This window comes from Sus scrofa, chromosome 14 (assembly GCF_054392235.1).
Source record: "Sus scrofa isolate SSC_HxYL_T2T_F1_AM1 chromosome 14, Sscrofa_HxYL_maternal_Yorkshire_Landrace_v2.0, whole genome shotgun sequence".
NCBI lineage: Eukaryota > Metazoa > Chordata > Mammalia > Artiodactyla > Suidae > Sus > Sus scrofa.
The window spans coordinates 140,079,704-140,105,663 of NC_139396.1; the positions used below are offsets into that span (position 1 = coordinate 140,079,704).

The 25,960-nt window shown below is 38.2% G+C and overlaps 1 long non-coding RNA gene across 1 annotated transcript in view; it reads right to left on the reverse strand.

Annotated features, from left to right (window-relative positions):
- Positions 1-22,709, reverse strand: part of LOC110256694 (uncharacterized) — a 329,328-nt gene extending 306,619 nt beyond the window's left edge. The window contains exon 1 of the long non-coding RNA XR_014825798.1: positions 22,558-22,709. This is a non-coding gene — a long non-coding RNA (uncharacterized LOC110256694). The remainder of the gene's footprint in view (positions 1-22,557) is intronic.
- Positions 22,710-25,960: the final 3,251 nt, after the last annotated feature.

Genomic DNA, 25,960 nt, shown 5'->3' on the forward strand with positions numbered 1-25,960 from the left:
TTCTCATTATTCACAGTAATTATGTTCTATAAAGTCAACACCAACACTGAATTGGTGAATACTGAACTAGTGATCCAAAAGGAAATTGAGATTAGGTACCTGAAAGCCTCTGATCACAACCTTGTCATCAAAAAGTAATATATAGCCTTGCTTTGTGTGTGTTTTAATTTAAAGACACCACATTTAGGAGTTCCCGTCATGGAGCAGCAGAAATGAATCTGACTAGGAACCATGAGGCTGAGGGTTCGATCCCTGGCCTCGCTCGGTGGGTTGAAGATCCGATGTTGCTGTGAGCTGTGGTGTAAGTTGCAGACACGGCTCGGATCTGGCATTGTTGTGGCTCTCATGTAGGCCAGCAACTATAGCTCCAATTAGACCCCTAACCTGGGAACTTCCATATGTTACAGGTGCAGCTCTAAAAAGAAAGACAAAAAAAGACACCACATTTAATATATATTGTTGATTCATTAACACTGAACTCAGCACCAACAACATTCAAACTCATGTCTGAACAAAGCTCATCTAAAATAGCTATTTCCTCTGGCACGTCACAGCCCTCTCACACTTGGGAACACTAAGACCCATCTAAGCAGTGTTTCACAGCAAAATCAGCAACAAAAGAACAAAAAATGAGGAAAAATGTGGCCTTAACAGGCTGCACAAAGGGCACACGAGTGTTGTATGAGAGCTGAAGTAAGAAGACAGAGCGTCACCTTGTTCAACCTCAGCAAAGAGTGTCTGCATCAGGCACTCGAATTTTTCACCACTTTGCACTTGTCTGTGAAAGGCCATGAACATGTGCATCTTATTTTGAAATCACAGATACATTTTAGCAAGTAAGAGGATTCACAAATATGGAATTCTCAAAAAATGGAGGATCATCTATAACTACAGATGACTGGAAGCATGAGAAATGCTAAGAAGAAAGATTTAAAAGCAGAGTACAGAACGTGCTGTACCTGAGAGCTGGCTCAGGGAAAGCCACCCTGACAACGTCAGTTAAAGAGTTGAATAAAACATGAGAGAGTTACGCAGGTACGCATGGGGGAGAACATACCAAGTAAGGGAAGACCGAATGCAAAATTGGGGAGGGGTTGTGTGCTTGGAGTGGAAGAAGGTGGACAGCCAGCAAAGTGATACAATAGAGTTGGGGAGGGGGTGTGGGTAGGCCATGGAGGAGGTCATTACTGGGGTCTTGACTCTTACCTAGAATAAGATGGATAATCACTCGAGGATTCTGAGCAGGGCAGTATAAACATCTAATATTTTTCAAATGCTCCCTCTGGCTGCTCCATGGAAAATAGATTATAAGGGTCAATATTATAATATTCCAGATAAGAAAACTTGGTGGCTTAGTATATATACCCTAATAGTAGAGGTTATATTTAGAAGCCATGGAACTGGGAATATATTTCGGGGTTATTATTACAAAATGTATTATAGATTGGATATAAGTAAATACTATGAATAAATAGTTATGACCAAAAGCTTTTTAGGAAGATCAAGAGATCAACAACAATGAACTTACTTTGTGGATGAAGAAGGGAAGAGGAAGAATAGATGGTCAGAGACATGGGTGGTCAGAGCAGAACAACAGTTCCATTTTAGACAATTTGAGGCACCAAATAATCACCCTAGTAAAGACATCAGCCAGACAGTCTGAAACCCAAAAGACAGGTCCAGACTAAACATATTTGGGGAATCAGTAGTTTATACCTGATATTCAAGACTTGAAGCAGATGAGATTGACCAGAGAGTAATCAGAGGTGGAGATGTGAAGAGATCTCAGGACAATGGAATCTAAGTTTCAAGATAGCAGAGATCATACCTTATTAACCCATATAACTCTATCACCATTTTCAATGTCTACACAAAAATATCCTCAGTTAATAGTGTTGAATTATTTTTGATAATATATTAATTTTTATACTGATGAAAAGAGGTACAACCTATTTTTATTTTGCTTTTCAAATAATTTCTTTTTTTTCCTTTTTCCAACTGTACCTGCAGTATATGGAAGTTCCTGGGCTAGGGGTCGAAATGGAGCTACAGCTACTGGCCTAGAGCACAGCCATGGCAAGCCAGGATCTGAGCCACATCTGCTACCTCCACAGCAGCTTATGGCAAGGCTGGATTCTTAACACAAAGAGCAAGGCCAGGTTTGAACCCACACCCTCCCAGAGACTATGTCGGGTTCTTAACCTGCCGGGCCACAGTGGGAACCCTCAAAGTACTGATGCGATAAGCAAAATAGCATTTAAAGGACCCAACTTTTCCTCAAAACTAGAAAATCAGCATGCTTATCAAAGACTCTGCTTCCTTTAGCTTGTCAAACTGAAGGTCAGAGGTTTTCCTATAAATCTGAGTTCTGAATAATTCGAAATCCTGATAAGCTCTTGGGTATTTATTTCAAAAGCAATAATATTTCATTTTTGTCCTGTAAAATAAATGCAACTTTACAGAATATGGTAAAAGTGAAGGATAGACAAAGCACGTTAAATAGTCAGCTACTATTTACAATTTCTCCCACAATTACATGTTAAAACATACTTTTATTTTTCAAGTTGCTGTTTAAATCTAGGCAAAAGTGCTTAAAATTTTTTCACTATTTACAGTTTTAAATAGGTTTTCCATGCATCCATGGAGCAATAATAATTTTGCAATAGCTAAATACTCTGAATTAGGTTTCCTGTTTTATTTCATTTTAACAGAATCATATTTTTTTGGAACTTACCTATGATATTTCAGAGATTTTTCCTGTAAATTTAGGCTGATAAGGGTAATAAAGAATGCCTTCAAAATGTCAATCAGAAGGAGGAAGTTCATTTTCCTATTTGACTTTCCACACCCACACTGAGACTAACAGCTTTCTGAAATAACAATGATAATTACCGTTGTTTTTCCCAATATTGTGAGCTGGTACAGAGGCAATTTCTAAATGTTAATTCCTGTGTTGGCTCATCAGCATTTCATCCTTATTTTTCAAAGGTTATGGTATCCTCCTAATTGAGCAGGCTTCTCAGGAGAACAAGCCTATCCGATTCATCTTTAGAATACAGTTTGAGACATCAAAAGGAAAAATAAAAGAGACAAGGCAGTACATGGCCCTGTTGCAGGCTTTTCCCCCATTGCATTGTCCATATCAGAGTTCTAAATTTTCAAAAATAAGAGCACAGGTTGCCGTGAAAATTTTGTGCAAAATTTTCCTGCCCTGGTCTTTGAGTTTGGTTGGGCAGCTGACGACTTTTCAGCACAATCCAGATTTTTATTTAATAACTGATTTTAAATGAGACCTTATATCACTGAATCTCTTCTCCAGGTCCATTCATTTTGAAGAAAGGTCCTCATTCAGTGCCTAAGACTTGGTCTAAAGGTCTACTCGTTTGTATGTAGTGGTAGAAATGCAGCTCTTTTTTTTTTTTTTTAAATCAAGGGCAGTTATTGCTATATTATGTAAATTTGGTCCACTTCTAAGCTCTTAGTGGACAACATTTTACTCTTCTACCTCTAAATCTCACAGCACAGTACTCCTAAAATGTTCATATAATGAATGTATCTTCAACCTACCTGTATTATAATTTCACGTTGACACTTCTGATTTCTCCATGAGAAAGCGTAGCCCAGTTACCATTCCAATATGTCCTACTTAATCAATCATCCCTGAAGAGATCACAGGAAGTAAGCTAACAACTTGAGATAATAACTTCTTATCTCAGTGCGTTCATGAAATAGCACCTTGACAAAGTCACTCTTCCTCATGTCAGATGGAGTATCTGGGTAAAGAGATCACATCCATCTTCCTGGATAACAGCTATCAGTGTCCTGAGACACAGGTGCCTCTCGGTGACTCACAATTGCTGTGTTTCTTCATTTATTCTTCAACAAACATAAGCAGGCTGCGCAAGTGATTTAAGGATGATATGTGTGCAAATGCTTTGGGATAGGCATTATTGTTTCACAGTGAAGGTCTCTCTAAGAGTGGCGCTATTGTTAGAAAGGATTCAACGAGCCCCTTGATGTGTATAGCAAATAGCACGTCAGCTGATCTGACTTATTAAGGCATCTTTATATGCAGCTAAGCATGAGGGCATTCCTTTGGTCAGGAAACACAAATGGAGCTGAAGAAGTCCAGGTGGGCAATAAAGTCGAAAATAAATGTTTATGCTCAAATGAGTTAGAGGTAAAATGAATAACTGACAGATGTACAACTGACAGACTTTTAGGTGCAGGAAATAAGCTGTGAGCCATCTCACAGGAAAATTTCCTTGGCGGGGGGTGGGGGCGGGGGGGGGGGACACAAGAACAGCCTCGTAAAGCGGTTTTGTCTGAAGCCTAGATGGTACATACAGTGGCAGCAGCCCCTTGTGCTACGTAAGCTTCACTAATTATATGGCTTTTACTTGATGCCTTTTCTGTTGTTGCTGGGTATTTAAAAGAATTCTTTTTCAAAATGCCAGCCCTTCCTGGTTGTACCAAGAAGAGCAAAGAAGCTGGGTATGGTGACGGGAATAAAAAATGCAGGGGAAGGAAACCCTGTACCTGCCTGGATGGCGTGTTACAAATTCATATTCCTGGGCCTCCTTCCAGAACTGTATGAATCGGAATTCATGGAGGAGAGAACACAGAGTTCATCGTGATTGCCAGTGGGGAAAAAGTGGGATGGACGGCGAGTTTGGGGTTGGTAGTCCTACGGTACAGCACAGAGAAGTTTACCCAATCTCTTGGGATAGACCATGATGGAAGATAGCATGAGTTGGAAAAAAAAATGTATTGGGGAAATAATTTAAAAAATTTTTTGAAAAAGAAAAAGTGATTATCTCAAAAAAAAAAAAGAATATATATATATATGACTGGATCACTATGCTGCACAGCAGAAAGTGACACAACACTGTAAGTCAATAATACTCAGGGCAAAAAAAAGATTCCCAAGTGATTCTTCAGATCTCTAAAAGTTAATCCTTAGGCCCAAGGGGAAATTAAAACTCAGGAGTTTGCTCTCATCTTCCCTTTCCACTCAGATACACATTACAGAGTCTCCTCTGTCAACTCCTCTAAGTTCAATGCTTTCTTAAGATTGTTTTCTCTCGAGTTTTTTCATTGGATTTTAATTTCACCACATCCCTTACATTCAGTAGTAAGAAGTAATCCTGAGCCTCAAAGAAGTAAATTTGAACAACGCTTTATAGAGTCAACATCCACTTATCTTTTGAGATGAAATTCAGATGTCAATTTTCCCAGGAAATGTCTCCATATCCCTCACCCCATCCCAGTCAAAATTAAGTGTCCCTCCTCTATATTCCTAGAATACCCTAGATGTACTATTGAGATGTCACAGAAACTGTTTACTTGTCTTTTTGTAAAACAAAGATCCTTCATAGCAGATTTTGCATTGTCATTCATCATTTTACATCCAGCTTCTCAACCAGCTCAGAACATGTTAAGTGCTCAATACACATTGGGCAAAAACATGTATGTATGCATGAATAAATGCATGAAATAGGGGAGCACTGAACTAAGCAAGCCTGAAGTTGCAATTTTAGAAACTAGAGTTTCACTTTCTATTTGACACTTAAGGACATAGATTTATCTGGGGAAAAGTTCAGATTATCTGAGGTGTACAGGCTTGAGAAAATAAAATCTAATAGTTATCTTGCCACAGCATCTAATTCCCAAAGCAACTGAAGGGAGAAACCGAACCCCTTATTCTTTGCTCTGGTTGCAAGGTGACTAATGCCTTGAGTTTTACCAACAAAAATTGATAGAAGCTTTTACACTAAATGGATTTTGCATTTGCCCTGCAATATGCAGACTAGAAAATAGAGTTAACTAAAAAGTACAGCATAATGAAAGAAGAACCCAAGACCCCAGGGAAGTAAACCTGGAAGTATTACTCTTCTACAGATCTCTTATGCTCTTAGAGTATGGTATCTTGCCAAGACAGGTTTTTCTCATCAAGGTGAAACAGATGTCATGGTCAGACCCATAATTTACTGCAGCAACCCATTTAACGGTACATAACATATACATTTAAGAAAACAAAGTATTTTCCCCAGTGTTAAGGGGTTTTGTTTGTTTTTATAGGTCATGTTGTTGGGAGAGAAAGTCTTCAATGCAGGGCAACTTTCTCAACTCATTTCCAATGGATGGCCTCAGAGTCAACAGCTCAGCCACTAATGAGCTCTAGTCTAGCTGCTTTCCCACAAATCACCAATTAAAGGCAGCCTCTTGTTGGTCTAGGTACAGCACAGGAAAACAAAACAGGTTTTCTAGCACCAGTCTGCTGAAATTAAGTGGTATAGAGATTGATTCACTGCCTCTCCTTGAATAAATCCATAAATAAAGGGTATCTGCGAAGGATGAAAATGAGAACAGCCTAAGTTAGCCACCTGGCTAAGGATTGCCCTTTTTAGACTCTAATTTTTCTGCTTTAATTTAACACTAGGGAAAAAATAAAACTCTATCCAATGCATAAGTTAAACACTTTCAAACTATCCATAATGATTCCAGTTTTGCTAGACGGTTGCTTACTGCCAATAAGCTAAGGCTTTAGGGAAATTTGCCTTCTTTTGAAATTGTGGTTTGAGGACCAAACTTTATTCATAAACTCTTAGCTCCTAAGCACACCTTCCTCTTCTGGGATTTCTCCCCAAACTGAAAACTTTTACCCAAAAACTAAATGGTATCACAGCTCCACATAGGAGGCGTTCTGTAAATCTTAGAGAATCTTGGGAGCACCTGGAGACCCAATTTTTTAAGTTCTTTCTAACCTGATAACATGAAAACGGGTGCTCTGGCAGAAGTGGATTCAACCAACCCAACTGTAGATCAAAAATATTTTTTAAAACTTTCCAGAAAGTTCCCCAAAACAAAAACTGAATTTGCTGCATGCTGGCAAGCATTTACATAGCATTTATATTATATTTGCTGTTGTATATGACTAGATATTTTTTAAAGTATATGTGAGGAAGTACATAGGTTCTATACCAATACTATGCCATTTTATATAAGGGACTTGAGCATTCCTCGAGTTTGACAACCATAGGGAGTCCTGACACCAATGCTTTACAGGTTTTTGAAAACCAACTGTGGTAATAATTATGATGTTTTGGAGGGCTTTTAAATGGACAAGTACAATGTTAACACGTATATATGGATACATCTCATCTAATCTTCCTGACCCATAGGAAAAGGGCTATTCTCACATTCATGTTTTTATCTTTTAATTTTAAAATATACATGGAGTTCCCGCTGAAAGCACAGTGGGTTAAGAATCCAAGTGCAGTGGCTCAGGTCACTACTGAGGCTCAGGTTTGATCCACGGCCCATAAAGTAGATTAAAGGATCTGGCTTTGCAGCAGCTGCGGAGTAGGCCACAGTTGAGGCTCAGATTCAATCCCTGGCCTGGGAACTTCTACATGCTGGAAGTGTGGCCATAAAAAAAGTCAAAAATTTAAAAAATAAACATATGCCAATGATATTTTTAAATGGAACAAGGAGGAATATAATAACATGCAACTCTTCCTATGCTTTATGGTATCCCATATAGCTTCTGCAGAGGAAGCATTACAACCAATTTCTTCATCATTCTTCCAAAAATAATCTACACAAATACAAATATTAATAAAATATATTTTTTCATGCACATGGGTAAATACTGTGAACCATCTCCTGCAGTTTGTTTTTTACACTTAACTGCTGCTATTGGACATCCTGCCTTATTGTACATGAAGCTCTACCGGATTGTTTTTAATGACAGATTAAGTATACCACAATTTATCACCTCATCTTGATGGATCCCCAGCACAGTAATAATACAATAAAAAACAATGTAAGTATTTTGCCTATTAGCTAATTTAACCCTCATAAGAACTCGTAGAAGTATGTGCTACTATTAATTTCATTTTATAGAAGAGGAAGCAGAATCTACAGAGAGCTTAGTCATTTATTCAGAGTCACAGAGCTACTGTATAGAATCTGGGTACTTTGTCACAACGCCTGCCTATTCTTTCTTTCATTTTTCTATTTATTTTCTCTGTCCCCTTCTTGCTTGCTCTTTTCATAACTCCTTTCCACTCCCGTCAGGACAAATACCTACTCCCACATATTTTCTCTTCTTTCTCACTTTTCAATTGGTAAGGTGAATGGGCAGAGCCCTGTTAAGTCCAGAGTGGTTCATAAACTTCACACCAGAGGTTCATAAACTTCAAAGCGAGAGCCTCTCCTTGAGAAAAACTGCACTGATAAAAGTTCCATCACACCTTTCTGAGAAATTCTGCTCAAGTGCCGTATTCACAGTAGAAAGAAAGGTCTCCATTTATACAGAGCTGTTCTCCCCACTCCCACTCTTTCTCCTGCTCCTCTACTTCTTGTCCTTTATCTTTGGTATTTTTCTTCTTATAACCATCTTTAGTTGTAGCCAATTCTATGTAATAGTAGATACTTTTAATTCAGGGAGAAAAAGATACACACCCAATCATGTAAGCAGACTCGTTTCCTATTTGTATATGCTCAACTTCCCCTTGAGCCATAATCAAATTATTGTTTTGGCTTTGTGTTTGTTTTACTTGTTGATTAGCTTGCATTTTCTGAAGATGCCATGTCTAGTGTGTTCACCTCTGAAGCCCTTGCTCATCTCTGCTGGCCACCATTCGAACCTTCCCTTGAAATGGTCCAGAACTAATTTCATGTTTCATGGCTCTGCCTACACATAGAATTATGAGATATTTGTGTATCACATACTGCATTGCACTTCTGGTTTTCCAGCCCTGACTCATAGAGTAAGGCCCACTCACCAAATAACCAATATCGGACAAGGCAAGAGTCTGAGAAGAAACCAGGACTATAGCAAAACAATATTAAGAGCAGAAAGAAAAGCTGATCATTGTTGAGCACTTAGTATGTGCCAGGCAGTTTATGTGTATGCATCAGTTTGCTAGGGTTGCTGTAATAAAATGTCACAAACTAGATAGCTAAATAAAAGAAACACTGGGAGTTCCCCTCATGGCTCAGAGGTTAATGAACCCGACTAGTAACCTTGAGGTTGCAGGTTTGATCCATGGCCTTGCTCAGCGGGTTAAGGACCCAGTGTTGCCATTAGCTCTGGTGTAGGTAGCAGACAGGGCCCAGATCCTGCATTGCTGTGGCTCTGGCGTAGGTCCTCGGCTGCAGATCTGTCTGATTCGGCCCTTAGCCTGGGAACCTCCATGTGCTGCTGTGGGTGCAGCCCTCAAAAGATAAAAAGACAAAAAAAAAAAAAAAAAAAAAAAAAAGAGAGAGAGAGAGAGGGAGAGAGAGAAACATTGTCTCCCAATTCTGGAGATTCCAAGGCTAAGATCAAGGTGTCAGCAAGTTTGTGTCCTTTGGAAGGCTGTGAATCTCTTTCATGCCTCTTCTTAGCTTCTAGCAGTTTGAGAGAAATGTTCAATGTTACTTGGCTTGAAGATAATTTGCCCCAATCTCTGCCTTCATGTTCACAGGTTCTTATGTGCCTGTCTCTGTGCCTAAACCCCCCTTTTTTTTTTTCTGACGATTAAGTAACTTTATTTTTTTATATTTTTTATTATAGTTGATTTACACTGTTATGTCAATTTCTGCTGTATGGCAAAGTGACACAGTCATACATATACATAAATATCTTTTTTTCACATTATCCTCCATCATGTTCCATCACAAGTGACTAGATATAGTTCTATGTGCTATCCAGCAGGATCTCATTGCTTATCCACTCCAGATGCAATAGTTTCCATCTACTAACCCCAAACTTCCTTTTTCTACAAGGACATCGGTCATAATAGATTGAGATCTACCATCATGAGCTCATTTTAACGTGATTACCTCCATAAAAACTGTATTTTCAAATAAGTTCACATTTTAAGATGATACATTCTAAGAGGGTTAAGACTAATCTTTCTGAGGGAGGATAGGTGGCACAATTGAACTTATTACAGTGTATTACCTCATTTAATTCTCAGTACAGTTAGGTAGGTGTATTATCATCCATACTCTAAAAAAAATTACCAAGGTCTAAAGAGATTAAGTAATTTATGAAAGATCACACAGGTAGAACATGGCAGGACTCAGATTTAACCCTGGGATCTGAATGCATGTTCTAAGACCCTAACCACCATACTCATTATATAAAATAGATCTTTATGTAAAATAGGTTCCTTTAACCAATATACTAGACTGTGCTGACATTCTATATTGTAGCATCACTAGCACATGTTATGATGTCTCTACACCAATAGCATGAAGCTTCAGCTAAGGTAAATACCACCCATTAATATTATCTATTTCAGGAGTTCCCACTGTGGCTCAGGGACAGGGAACCTGACTTGTACCCATGAGGATGCAGGTTTAAATCCCTAGCCTCACTAAGTGGGTTAAGGATCCAGTATTGCTATGAGCTGTGGTGTAGGTCACAGATGCAGAAGAGATCTGCTTTGCTGTGGATGTGGTATAGGCCGGCAGCTGCAGCTCTGATTCAACCCCTAGCCTGGGAACTTCCATATGCTGCAGATGTGGTCCTAAAAATATTTTTTTTAAAAACTGTCTATTTCAGAGATGAGACTGAGTGATTAGTGCAAAAAGAGGGTTAAGGAGTTCCCATTGTGGTGCAGCAGAAACAAATCTGACTGGTTTCCATGAGGATGCGGGTTGGCTCACTGGCCTTGCTCAGTGGGTGGGGTGGGGGATCTGGTGTTGCTGTGAGCTGTGGTGTTTGGCCATAGAGGCAGCTCGGATCCCATGTTGGTATGGTATAGGTTGGCAACTACAGCTCCAATTTGACCCCTAGCCTGGGAACTTCCATATGCCACAGATACGGCCCTAAGAAGCCTTACAAAAAAAAAAAAAAAAAAAAAAAAAAAAAAAAAACAGGTTAGCTGGCTTTATCTACCCACAACAGAGGAAGAACTATGTCTTGTTCCCTAAACAGCAAATTGATGTGAACAACAAAATTTTCAGCCACTTGATAGTATACCTTGTTGGTTTTTAGCCATCTCTGACATGAGTGCATTCAGCAAAAAGCCTCGTCAACAATCCAAAGTCCAAGGTCCTAAACATTAACACGCAAAGATCTGCTTTTTTCTCTGAACTCATCTACAATAATCACCTAATGCATATCATCTCCAAAAATATGACTTTGTCAGAAATGTCTCCCCAACCTATACTGTTTACCCATCCTCTCAAATAACCCCTGTTCTGGACAAATGTTGCTCATCACTTTGAAATCTCCCCTTTTTTTTTGATAACTGTAGTTGATTTACAGTACTGTATCAGATTCAGGTCTATAGCATAGTGATTCGGTATTTTTGCAGATTATTCTCCATTATAGGATGTTATAACATAATGGGTATAATTCTCTGTGAGGACACAATATATCCTATTGCTTATTTTATACAGAATAGTTTCTATCTGTTAAGCCCATACCCCTAATTTGTCCCTCCCCTATTCCCTTTTGTAATCACGACTTTTTCTCTATCCTTGAGTCTGTTTCTGTTTTGCATATACATGCATTTGTTTTTTTTTTTTTTGATGCCACATATAAGTTATATCTGACAGTATTTGTCTTTGTCTGACTTATTTCGCTAAGCATAGGATTCTCTAGGCCCATCCATGTTGCTACAAATAGCAGTATTTTATTTTTTATGGCTGAGTAATATTCCACTGTGTGTACATATTCTATCTTCTTAATCCAATTGTCTGGTGATGGGTACTCGGGTTACTTCCTTGTCTTGGCTATAAATAGTGCTTCAAAAAGATACATGTGGCCCTAATGTTATCTCATTTAGAATATAATTCCTGAGCCTCCCCACATCCCTAATGCTATGCTATATGCCCTTCCTAAAGGCCTCCTGTAAGCACTTCTCGCAATTTACTGACCAGTCTCGTATCTGTTACACGGACTGTGTCTTTTACTTGACTAAGAGCGTACTGGGGGCAGTAACAATGTCCTAGACCTTATGATCTAACATTCTATACCTGGCAGAAGGTCACTACCAAATAAATGTTACAACTAGATGAACTTAAGTTCCTATTGACCTCAGAATCTCTCCGTATCTAAGAATTTATTTTTGAAGGCATAAATACTATCACCAGTAGCAAAAGATGTGTATATTGAAAACCGTAAGACATTGATTAAAGAAACTGAATACAAAATAAATGGAAAGATAACCCATTTATGGACTGGAGAAATTAATGTTGTTAAAATGTCCACACTGCCTAATGCAATCTATAGATTCAATGCAACCCCTATTGAAATTCAAAAGACAATCCTAAAATGTGTATGGAACAATAAAAGACCCCTAGTAGTCAAAACATTCTTGAGCCAGAAGAAAAAAACTGGAGGCATCACATTTCCTGATTTCCAACTGTATAACAAAGCTATATTGATCAAAATAGTATGGTATTGGCATTAAAAAAAAAAACATACATATAGATCAATGAACAGAGTAGGAAGCTCAGAAATAGCCCCATATATATATGGTCAATTAACATTTGACAAAGGTGCAAAAAATACACAATCAGGAGAGTCTCTTCAATAAATGGTTTTGGGAAACTGGATAGCCATCTGTAAAAGAATGAAACTAGACTTCTATTTAATAGCACTTACAAAAATTCATTTGAAATGGATTAAATTCTTAAATATAAGACCTGAAAGTCAAACTCCTAGAAGAAAACATAGGGAAAAACTCAATGGCATTAGTCTTGGAAATGATTTTTTGGATATGACACCACAAGCGAAAAAATAAAAAAAACTAGTGGGACTACATCAAACTAAAAAGCTTCTGCACAGCACAGGAAACAATTAACAAAATGAAAGGCAACCTATAGAAAGAGAGAAAGTATGAAAATCAAAATATCTGGTAAATATCCAAAATATGTAAGAAACTCATATAGCTCAAACAAAAATAAATGACTTTTTAAATGTACCAATGACCTGAATCAAAATTTCTTCCAGAGATGACATACAAGTGACCAAGAGGTCTATATTACAAGGTATTCAATATCACTATCAGGGAATTGAAAATCAGCACAACAAGATATTGCCTCATAATTTTTAAGATGGCATTATTGAAAGGTAAGAAGGGAGGGAGGGAGGAAGGAAAGGAGGGAGGAATAGAGACAGACCACAGGCAAAAAAGGTTGATGAGGATGTGGAGAAGCATCCCTTCACGCACTGTTTGTGGGAATGTAAATTGGAACAGCCGTTAGAGGAAACAGTATGGAGGGTCCTCAAAAAAGACAGAAGGATAAAATTAATACATGATCTAGTCATTTCACTTCTGGGAATAAATCCCCAAGAACTGAAATCAGAATCTTGAAAATATACCCGCACTTTCCTGTTCACTGCAACAGTATTCACAATACCCAAGATGTTGAAACAACCTCTGTGTCCACCAGATGAATGAGTAAGGAAGATGAGGTATATATACCATAATGGAATGATATTCAGTCAATAGAATGAAAAAAAAATCCTGCCTTTTGCAACAACATGCATAAATCTATAATACATGAAGTGAATTTAACCAGGCGGAGTTCTATATGATCTCACTCATATGTGGAATCTAAAAAAGGAAAAAAAAAAAAAAGTCCAATGTGTAAAAGCAGAGAATAGAATGCTGGTAACAGGGGGCTGAGGAGTGGGAGAAATAGATACTGGTCAGAGGGTATGAACATTCAGTTTTAATATGAATAGTTTCTGGGGCTCTAATATATAGCGTGATGACTATAGTTCACACTGTATTGAATATTTTAAATTTTCTAAAAGAGTAGAACTTAAACATTCACACTATACCCACATGCGCACACACACAGAGATAACTGTGTAAGATAATAAACAAGTTAATTAAACTGATTGTCGTAATCATTTCACAACATATGTTTATCGAATCACATTTTACACCTTTAATATCTCAACTTTATCTCAATAAAGTTGGCAGGATAAAACAGACAGACAGAAATGGTAGATTAACTTGACTCCTGTTACAGATTTAGTAAAGGAAAATTTAATAACGAGAAAAAAAATGGGTGAAATTTTTTGGGAGGCTGGATAATTTACACAAGCTTATTTTGAACTTAATTGTGCACAAAACTGAGATTCTTCATTTAGTAGCTCTTAAATGGGACAAAGAAACTTGCCGTTTTAACCAGCATCGGGGTGATTCTTATGAACAATAAACTCTGTGAATTGCTATAGGTCTTCCAATAGAATCAATAACACTTCTCAAAAAAAGCAATACAACTACAAGCCTTTTAATTTTTTACTTCTTTTCAAGGCATAACATTATAATTTAAAACAAGAGTAGGTTCATTAGTCATTCTATCTACATGATTTCCTTCTTGTCACACATCTTAACTTTTCTTTGTGCAAAGCCTGGTTAAGTCATTTCTCCTATCTCTAATTCAATACAAAACTCTTCCTAAAAATCTCAGCTTCATTACTTAATTGCATGTCGTGAGGACTCTGATTGAGAAATTCATCTGAAGACATTTTATTAAGTCTTCTTGAAATAAAGAGCTGTAGCTAAAGACATGAAGTTTGTGGAAAATCAGGTAATTAATGCCAGCTAATACCTCCCAGTTCTAAATAGCTGTCTAAAAGTAGCTGTCTTGAAGATGACCTTAGAATTGTTTTTATGTAAATTTACCCTCAGCTTTAATAGAAAAGAGCTGGAATAAAAAATCTAAGAGAATTTGTTCAAATGGCATGTACCACTATAAAAAAAGAAATCAAACCTTGTGTTGGCCATACTACCCAAGTTTCCATTCCTCAAACACCCTACAAATTATTTATCTTTAAAAGGTACTAAAATAAGCAAATCTATTCCCTGGATGAAAGATTCTGCCATAAAGACAGAGTGCTCTGAGAAATCACAAGACCAAGAAGGCTACCCTGTTTTTGGTGGTTTACTAGTTTTATCATGTTAACTAGACACTTAGTACTTACTCTAGGTTACTGACATATCATTATGTTAATCCGAAAGAAATTTCATATCCAGGGAATTTAAGAGAATTAGGAGCTGTAGCAACGTCTTTGGCTCTATGTCCAAAGCAAAATGAGGCATCTTTTAGGAACCAAAAATGTCTTAGATAAAAATTTAATCCTGATGAAAGATTACGCCCATCAGAGAACACGTTTGCTCCTTACCCAAAGACTTCACACCTACTTCCAGAACGTTTGCCAAACTCTACCACAGCAAGCTGGCTCTTCTCACTCTCAAAAGGTGTGTTTATCTCCTGATACAGGATGCTGGAGAGCTCTCTAGAGTGGATTCCTGGACTCCTATCCACTTCAGACTGAAATGTCATCAAGATTGCTAAAATTTAGGTTTTGATGATCTAAGTAGTTCTAAAGAAGTGAAGCTTACTTATATAAAAAAAAAATCAAAGAGATCAAAGTATGAGCTGAGTATAGCAAGCAAAGGGACTTCTTAGCAATAACCAATTCAAAGAGCCATTTAATCGTAGAGTATTTATTAAGTACCAGGAACTGTTCTTTGTGTTCACTGACCCTCTCAACTGCTATAGGAAGTGGATTATCACCAGTCCCACTTTGCCTCAAGGTGCACAAGGGTTGAGACTTCTACCCAAGATCCTATCACCCACTGGAGCTGACTGGTATTCGGCCTGAGCAGCCTGGCTTTAAAGCCCAAAAGCTTAACCATGGTGTACGCTGCCTTTCCTTAACTCTGATAGATCCCACCATCACTCCATCTTCTTCACAGTAAAAAAAAAAAAAAAAAAAAAAAAGTAAAATTAGGCTTGATAATAACAACATTTTTGATAGAAATTGGAGAGTATTTATAAAGAACCCTGAATGAATTTTGAGTTAGAAATGAAAATCTCTCTCCCCCTCACACCCCCCACCCACACACACACCTCCTGCGCCAAAGCCAATGTGAGCTATTTTGAACTTTAAAATCATGTTCACTCTTGAAGCGTTCCCTCGCCTCCTGTCTTCAGAGCAGTATTTGTAGTTCTGAGTTTTGACAGAAACCCAGTGAGCCAAAATTCTGTGGAAACAGCTGTTCTCAAGGCATTTCTAGAGTGACTGGATCCATGAGACACTAAACATACCCTATTCATGAGCAGTGAAAATGGAGGCTACTTGTTGTTTAAATCCAGTGACAGTTTGTCAAAATGTACCAGTGTGATACATATGGATGATATATTCCTAGGCTTCTAAATTTGTTTCCCTTAAATTAAAATTCACCCAGAGGCCATCCCAAATACTCATAGTAGCAAATGAATTTTTTAATACAATAAATACAAAAAAAAAAAACAGTGATTACTTGTCATTATCATCATGCGAAGCAAAAGAGTGCTAAGATCTCTATTTTCCAGATCCTTACCAAAGGCTACATTTATTAAAGAATAAATATTTATGGGGTCCTTAACTAGAGAGTTTAAAGAGTTTTTTGGCCATTCTGTTAGAGGGTAAATGAAATCCCAAGCTTATTGATATTATAAAAGTATTTCAAAGTATAATCCTAAAAATAGCTTAAATTCATGTAACTATTTTATAATTATTTGAACGAACCTAATTAACTTTTTTCCATTATAATCCTTTCATGAATTCCTTGCTCACTAACATGAAAGTGCTATTAAATTCATGTTTAGCCTACTATTTGTACTAAACATTTCTTCGTACATACCAGAATTTCTCAAAATGAAGAACTTCAGCATTGTGGTTCAGTTCAGGTATTCTGAGGGAGATGCTAGAGTTCAAGGCATATGAACCTGCCCCCCTACTGTACATTTAAGTAGAGCAAATCAGTTGCAAAGCTTAAAGAAGTAGGAAAATATATTCAGTTCAGAGGTTTTCAAGTCATCATCACTGGGCTTTTGGTTGTTTTGTGGAGTAGCCTCAATTACAATCGGTGTTATAACCAACTTTCCAAGGAATGTAGGACAAAATTGTTGGAATGAGTGAATACAAATCTTTGATGATATCTTGGAACCTGCTCTATCTCTGCATTCTTGTCCATTTTGGTTTCTTCTGTGATCCCATCAAAAGCTTCTTAATTATTCTCTCTAAACCTTCACTATCCATTATGGTAACCATAACCCCTAGATGGAAATAAAATATATTGGCCAAAATTGAAGAGCTTTTACCCTGAACCAAAAGAGCTTTACTTTTCCCTGAGTATGTATGCATATGCATGCACACACACACCATAAATTTTATTTCTTTATTCCTTGTCTTCAGCAAGAGATTAACTTCTAAAGGGAAAGAGACTAACTACCATCTGAGTTCTATACCTGAACAGAAGCTCTGAAATTACAAAATAAATAAATGGAAGCAATGTAAAAATTTCCCTGACCATTCATTCATTAGGCTAATATAAGAATTTGTTATAAGTTCTCTTAACTTGAACTATGATATCAATGCTATACTTTCTTTTGTTTGTCCTTTCTTTTCCCTAGATTTGTAGTGTGTGTTTTCTTTTTATGGTGTTTCAGCATAAATCTGGTAAGAGCACTTTACATATGCATTCTCTACTGACTTTATATCCAAGAATAATCTCTTGACTCCTCAGTGAAGTCTTCAACATTTATCAGAAGTACGGGTGCTTTGCAATTATATTTTAACCAGTAATCATATCAAATCATCTGATTCTGCTTGCATCAAAAAAATGGCACATTTCTTTGTGACAATTTCTAATTTACACCACTTGTTCAAGTGAAAGCTATCTTCAAAAGGATTAATAATGTGTCTAAGTGTGTGCCAAAGTATATTTTACCTCAATTAAGCATGTGAGAAGCTCAGGCTAAGATCTCTGGTTTCTGGTCAAAGCATTGTTCAATGAATATGTTGAAACCACACAAGTCCATAAAGTTTTGCTATCCACTGCTCTGCTTTTCGCATACTCATCCAGCTCTGGCCTCTTTACTGAGAACTCCATACCCACAACATCCTGCTTTGAAACAATGACAACAAACAAGATCCTGCTTAACTCCATCCCTGATATGTGATTTGAATCATACCAATTAGTGATCGTACTGTACTTCAGTTTTCAAAGAATTTTTCTCTATATTCCTCATTTTCAAATTGGACCTGAGAAGCTGTTTGTCAAGAAGTTTTGGGACTTTTTCCCTCTGCTTTTAGTTCTCTGCAAAGGCTGAATAGTATTCTCTGGACCAGTGCTAAAGTGGCCCATGGCCTAGACTTTCAGACTTTGCCTATTTCATCCTCCGACTCATGAATCACACCCTCCAGACTTCCTAGAGAAAGTGGGATGGCAGATGATCAGTTAATACATTTTTGATAAGTCAAAAATCCAACTCAAAATGTCCTTATATTAGGGAAAATAACTCTGAAGAAATCCCAAGGTATGGTAACTTTAACTTGGCCCATTCATCAGTCAACAACGTCAAGGACACATGTACATTCCTCTTTTCCCATAACCATTTTCAGTCTGCTGGTTTTGCCCAGAGGGTCACCAAATGGCTTCTACAATTCTAGAGATAATTTTCAGACATAAAAATTTCCAACAGAAGGAGAGGAACATATTCTTTCTTACATACCTTATTACAAGTAGAACAAGTTCTCCCAGCAATGTTCCCAGAAGACTTCTCCTTGCCTGTCTTTGGCCAGAATTCTATCTTATACCTACTCCCAAACCACTTACAAGAAAAAGAAGAATGGGATTCCTAGGGATGGGCGACTGAGATACAGGGCCATGCTTAAGAGTGGATTACCTAAACAAAAGCACAGAATCTATTGGGCAGGCAACTGGCCATGTCTGTGTGTCTGCTGAAGTCGAGAGTAAAATTGGGGACTGTGCTTTTACGAAATAGCACAGAATTCACATTTGATGGCAAACTCCAGTGAAAAACAAAAACACCACTAGATAGCTCAAACAATTCTTATACAAAAAACGTATTTCCAAATTTAGCACAAATAAGAAACTGGCTATTTTTCCCCATTATATTCAAAAGCCACAGTTCTTCAATTTCAATTTTTGTTGAGGAATATATTTGAGGGTGGATAGGCAGTACTTGAGAGCTTTGTACAACTTGGAGGACTTGTGTGCTTTCTCGGCAAGTGGTAACCAATTAAGAATCACTTTGTTTTTTTCTTCTCTTTACATCAGAAATATTTGACAAACACAAACCTGTGACCTGCCAAAAACATGCCACTCTATTTTGAAAATGTCCTTTTTGGAAAGAGATCACTGGTTCTCTCTGGCAGCTGAAACAACGTTTTCAGGTGTATCTCTGTCCCCTAAAAATCCAAGGAAAAATGAACCTAATTTTTGTTTCCCCATCATTTCATGAGTTATCTAGATATTTTTGAAGCCAAGAGATGTTTCCTTATTAGGGACTCTTCATGGGCAATATTTAGTAGCTTTCTGCAAACAAAGGGCACAGTTGAAAACACAGCTATATGTACATTCTGCAATAATGCACATGAGATCTTTTTTCCATTTCTTAGAACAAACTGGTTTTGGGTAAACTCCTAATATTTTCCAGAGTTAAGAGTAAAGCCACCTTTTTTTTCAGTTTACATCATTATCTATCACCTCCTTCCTGAAATTCTCTCACATTCACCTTTCATGTCACTTAAATTTCCTTCCATCACTTCCATGACTTCCACGAAGCCTTCTCAGTGACCTTCACTGAACATCTTTCTTATTCCTATTCACAAGATAGACATTCTTCTATGTTTTGTTCTCAAGCTCTCATTTTTCTCCCTCCATATCTCCTCCTAAATCTTTCTCGTTGGTCTTATAAGTGCCCCCAAACTTGGGCACTCATCTCTTTTCAGAGAGCTGCTGGAATACTCTCTCTAGCCCACATGACCCTATTTCCAACTACTTGTTGGGAAACTCCTCTCAGAAACTATCCAAATGAACCTTAACCTTCTTCTCATGTCTTTTATTCCCTTTTTCAATTAATAGCACCACCTTCTTTCTCATCACTGATGCCACAGTTATCCCCGACTCTATCCTCCTCCCTTCATTTCCACTCTAATTACTCAGGGGACAGTCTTAGATTTGACCCTGGTAGGCATTCATATCTGTCCCTCTTGCTACATTTACTACTCAAACCAAAATTAAATCTTGTTGAAATGACCATGCACAATTGCAATAATGTGTAAACTGAGATTACTCTTTTCTGCAACTTCTTCTAAACAAAATGCACTGCCCATGTTCTGCAATCACTTATCCTAATGTATAATTCTCATTTCATGACTGCTCTGCACAAGAAACTTTTCCTTACTCCCTATGGCCTTTGTCCTGGCATATAAAACTTTACAATTTCAAGCCCCAATCTATTGGTTCAAGTTCATCTCTCTCTACTCAACTGTTTCCTTCCTTTTATTCAAATAGGATTAATTTTCTATTGTATCACCTGTGGTGGGTAGAATTCTAAAGTCCCCCTACTTCCCACCTTCAATTTCTATTCTCTGGTTATTAAGTCAAACACTAATCTATGTACTGCTGTGAAAAGACTTTGAAGATGGAATTAAAATTACTACTCAGATGATTGTCAAATAGAGAGATTATTCTTGATTATATGGATGAGTACAATGTAATCACATGAGCCCTTAGAAGCAGAATGGGAAAGGAAAAGAGTCAGATATAATGGAAGATGAAGGAGAAGAAAAAAGAAAGCAGGAGACAGAGACCCCACCCATAGACTAAGCCACTGCCAGGAAGGGAGGCCACGTGGAAAGTATGCAAGGAACACAGGCAGCCCCTAAGATCAGATTAATTCCAGGCTAACAGCCAGCAAGGAAATAGGGACCTCAGTCCTACAACTGCAATGTGTTGAATCTGGCCGACAGCCTGAACGAGACTGGATGTGGATGCCCAGAGCCTCCAGAAAGGACCACAGCTCTAATACCTTACAAATGGCTTGCAGACTCTAAGCAGAGTACTTAGCTAAGTGATGCTGCACCCAGCATTCTGCCGTACACAATTATGAGGTGATAAATGGGCATCATTTTTAAGCCACTAAATCTGTGCTAATTTGTTACGGCAGCAATGAAACCAAGCGTAACCATCAGTTAGATCCATTAACCTATAATATGCTTAATAAATAATAAACTGTAACCTGCTTTCACTGATCAAGCTCATTTTAATTGTTTTTATGAAACTTGCATACCCTTCAAGCATCCTATAGCCTCAACAATAGTTACAAAACCCTTCCACTACCCCTATAGATAAGTATCTCTAACTTAGAAGTCATAAGGTGTTTGCGGGAGTTATTTTTTGGGAAGCTGGAGTCAGTGTCTGTCCAATTCAAGCTTCAGCCAGTTAAGATTGGTCGGGACCACCGACCCTCCAGCTGGGAATGAGAGTGTTCATTCGGCGAATTTTTGACATCACAGAACCAAAAACTCCACCCTCAGAATGAAACAGAACACAACTCTATGGTCCTTCCCCCCACAATGTCTTCTATCTGCCTTTTGTCTGTAGAGAAGCTTTAGCAAAAGAATAAATTTAATCAGAGAAATGAGAAAATGCAGAAGCAAAGGAAAACAAACAGAACAAAACAATTACAATTTAGTCCTTAAGTCAAAGACATTTGGTTCCTTCTCAACGGCTATAGATAATATTCTGAGCCACATCCTGTGACCTGTCTTGTAGAAACTGAAACCTCCACCAGGCAGAAGTTAACTCCAGGATGAGCAGACTATAACCATGACATAACACAAGCTGCCACCATTCAGAAACACTGATCAGACCACTGTATGAGCATTCAAGCTGACTATCAGAGCTGACTGTGCTGCTTTGCTCGTAGCCCCCTCCCTCCACCTATACACCCCTGAAACTCTCCTTTAAAAGATCTTGCCCACTGGTTGTCAGTAGGGGGAATTCTGCCTTTTGATACAGGTTCCCTCCCCCTGCCTTGTTTGCTGACGTCCAAAATAAAGCAAACGTTTTTCTACCAATCCTGTGTCTTTATTAGCTTTAGAGCAGCGAGCAGTTGGGCCCACTTTTCGTAACAAGTTGCTAACTCCACTATTTTCTCAACATGCATCCCACAAAGAAGCTTGTAGTGTTGTTGCAGCTGAGCAGAACACCAATTACCTCAATTTTCTTACCTCCAATGACCTTTCCCCATGCCTCTTTATCCCATAAGTATCTCTCAACCTTATCTTCATGGAGGCAGATATGAGATATTATTTTCCCATCCCCTGGCTTGACTGCCTAATGAATAAACCTTTTCTCTGCTGCCAATTTTAGCATCTCAGCCTTTGGCTTGCTGCATGTTGGGCAAAGGAACCTGGCTTAGTAGCAGCAATAGAAATGAAAGACATCACTCCGTTTATACTCTGCCTTCTTTTCCCCATGTTTTCCACTTTCTAAACTGGATACCGTTTGGTGCCAAGGTCTTAGACTTTCTACAGCAATGCCATTGGCTAGAAACATGGGGCCACTTACATGGGTCTAATGCAAGCCCCCCACAAACATTTCTCTTTTTGTAGCCAATGTTGTGGCTCAACAGGCCCTTGTGCTTCTTATTTTGATTGCAAAACACACCTCAGCAACGAAACCAGCAGAGAACTTCAGAAAAAAAAAAAGAGATTTTTTTACTCACAAGTCCTGAAGGGTATGTGGCACACCTGCAGCTACACAGCAGGACTACAGGCAGAGAAAGGAAGCAGGCAGCCCAGGGTTCTGCTTTTATTGGGGTCGAGGATGAGGTGCCTAGGGTTTTACAAGTTCACCTTTGCTGGGAATTTAAAACATAAGAGCAATAACGGGAAAACTAGCAAACGAATGGTCAGATACCAAGCCAATCAGAACTCTAAAATAAAGGGAACTTCCGGGGTGGGGCATCTGGCTCTTTATATAGTCCTGTATCTGGCAATGAGTTTATTTGAAATAGCTGTGTTTGAAGAGGATGCTGCAGCAATCAAAGGTTAATGTCAGGCATGTGGGTTACAACATAAAAACAAGTTCAGGTGCTTACAGTGCAAACCCCTTCTCCATCCTTATCTTGTCTGCACAATCAGCCCCAAGCCTACCTGTCCTTTAGTAGTTTCAGAAAGTCTTTGTAAACCTGAGGCTTCTTACCTCCTCTGCAATGCCAGAATTCTTTACACTTCTTTTAAGACACTTTTCCTAGTTACTGAATAGTATACTTAAGCACAAACCATTATTTCCCCTGTAGGTTAAAATATATGAGGGAAACCTTAATTTCTCTATCAGTCAGTATTTTCTGTGTAGCAGAAAACCACTATCTTAGTGGCTTTTAACAAGAAGCCTGTATTCTCCCACTCTTATCTGCTAGTTAAAAACATACTAGTGAACCTCATCTAAACTCTGCTGAGGGATTGTACTTATTTCTGGATTATGGGATCCGGCTGGGCTTGGATACACTGTAGAGCTGGGCTTGGGTCTGGCCCCATGCATGTTTCTTCTCAGGTCTGGGCAGAAGGACCAGCTACCCAGCTAACATGGCAGATCTCAAATTACAAAGAGCAAATTTAATCTTGTGAGCCCATGTCAAGCACCTGCTTCCATCCCATCCATTAACAGCTCATTTGCCAAGTCACATGGCCAAGACCAAAGTGAAGCGCAGCTACATCCACCCCCCCCCCCATTTACCATTGTACCAGTGTAGATGTAGACATCTATTATAGGAAAGAGCAAAATTGGAACCTTTCATTCAATTCACTGAGGTATTCCTCCTAAAGATATCCTGATCCTTCCCCCAATCCAATATAAGGCAAATGGTCAGCACATAGCCATCTCACGGGAGGAAGTTTATTTAGTCTCTTCTCTTGACCATACTTTGTTCCTCCTGAATAGCTGTCCCCTTCCTGATTATTCAAAACGCATATCCCCTTTATCATCTATAGAAGCACACTTATCTGTGCTTCAATTTAGCCTTCAGTTCACTTATGATTTTTTCAAAATTATCTCCAGTAAATACGTTTTACCTCCCCCAGAGAAGTCATGAATTCCTAAAAGATAACCCTGCTTCATTTATTTGTTCCAAGGCTCCCATGCGGTGTCCAGCTGAGGGCTGAAAAAAAGTGGATACCCAATAAGAACCTGATGACTGCTATTTCCCATTAAAAACGATGGCTCTTCTCTGGGAATTTTCTGAATGTGTTTCCTCTCTTACCATACAGAAAACATCAATGGTGTTTACCTCATTACAAACCTGAGTGGCAGCTTTAGCTGTATTTTATTTAAAGGTGAATAATGATACATAAAAGTTTCCTAGAGTCTTGAGAAGCTGATGTGTGACATTTCCTGTCAATCTGAGCTTGTTCTGTCAGGGTAACTGACACTCTTCTTGAAATTCCTGCTGATAAAGAGCATATCTGTGCTGTTGGAGAATTAAAGGAATAGCTCCTTTCTTGTAACAAGTCATTGGTGATAATCTAATGCTACTATTTGTTTGGTTGTTGGACACATGCTGAGTTGTTGAGGGGATACAAGGTGGAAGGAAGCTTGGAGACAAGAAGTGTGCTACCCCTGCATTTGATGACATTCTAGAGGGTGAAATGGAGGGCAGGAAAAGCTTTCCAACACACTCTTATAGATGCAAAGTAATATGTTACCTTGACTTCATTATTATTCATAAATATGCCTCTGACAGTTTAATAAACCATTGGAAAAGGCTTTGGCATTGTAGCTCACGCAATATTAAGAACTATGGCATTAGAAATTAGTCTGAATCAGTTTCTTAAAGATCTCCAGCTAGTTTCAACCCATAGTAGGTGACTGAGTCATGCTCTGGCTTCATCATCATACCTGGCGACCCCAGAGACCCCAAAAACATCCCTTTGGCATGTATATGAAAATAAGTGGCTCTCCATAAACCAGAGGAGTGGAATCGTACAGCTGCTTTCTTGTAACAAGTCACAGGTGCAGTGCTCTCAGCAATATATCAAGGTCTCCTAGTCAAACTAAAGTAGACTACACAATAATGTTATATAGACCTAAACCTACTATGGAATCAGAGAGAGAAAAATTTAATGAATGACTTTCTGCTAACTTCAAAGCTTCAACAAGACGGAAACTCTATCAGCGTATTTATGTTTGGAAATTCTAGAAATCATAGTGAACAGTATACAGGACTTTCTACTACAAACACTGTGTTTAAGTCATGGTGATACAATGACTATGTACACATCAATTAATCTCTCTGGGCCTCTATTATCTAATCCATAAAATGGAAAATAATTTCACCTGCTTCCTCCTAGTGCTCTAGGAAGGGTTACATGACATCATATTTTGAAGTGATCCTCTAAACTAATCACACAGAGATCAAAGCTGAAAATGTCACATTTTATAGGAAACTACAGGTCAGAAAAAATGACTTTCCCAAAGCAAAGAATTATTGTTATCTGTGGGTACTTATAGAAAAAGAGTAATAATAATAATAGTAATAAAAATACCTAGCACTTAGTGAGAAATTACTGTGTGACAAACACTCTAAAACATTCTATGCCATATTAATATGTTTTGTTTCCTCAGAAGCCAACTATGAAGTGACTACTGTTATCCCCATTTTTCATGTGCAAATCTCAAAGAATTTCAGGAACTCAGCTGAGATAATAAAATTAGCGAATGGTGGAGCCAATTTTAACTTCTTAAACCAAGAAGTCTAGTTTCAAAATCTACTATTGAAGAACAAAGCACTGGAATATTGCTTTTGCAGATAGGCAAGATCAGCCTTAATCAGTTTGCGAGAGTTTACTGAGTTTCTGTTACAAATGTTAGAGTAGTCCTTCCCACTTTCTAGAAGCTTCATAAGTGCTTGTGACCATTTTCTAACCCTGACTAATTGTCCTTTCTCCTCTAGGTCTTCCCACAGAGATTTGGTGGTGGTAGTAGTTTGCTTTGTTTTGCTGTTGTACTTTTTTGTTTTGTTTTACTCTTTGCTCTGTCAATCACTCTGCAAAATATTATACCTGAGCAATGAATCCTGCTGATCCATGACCCTACTGTCTTCTATCAGCTGAATCTAAGCTGATTTAGTT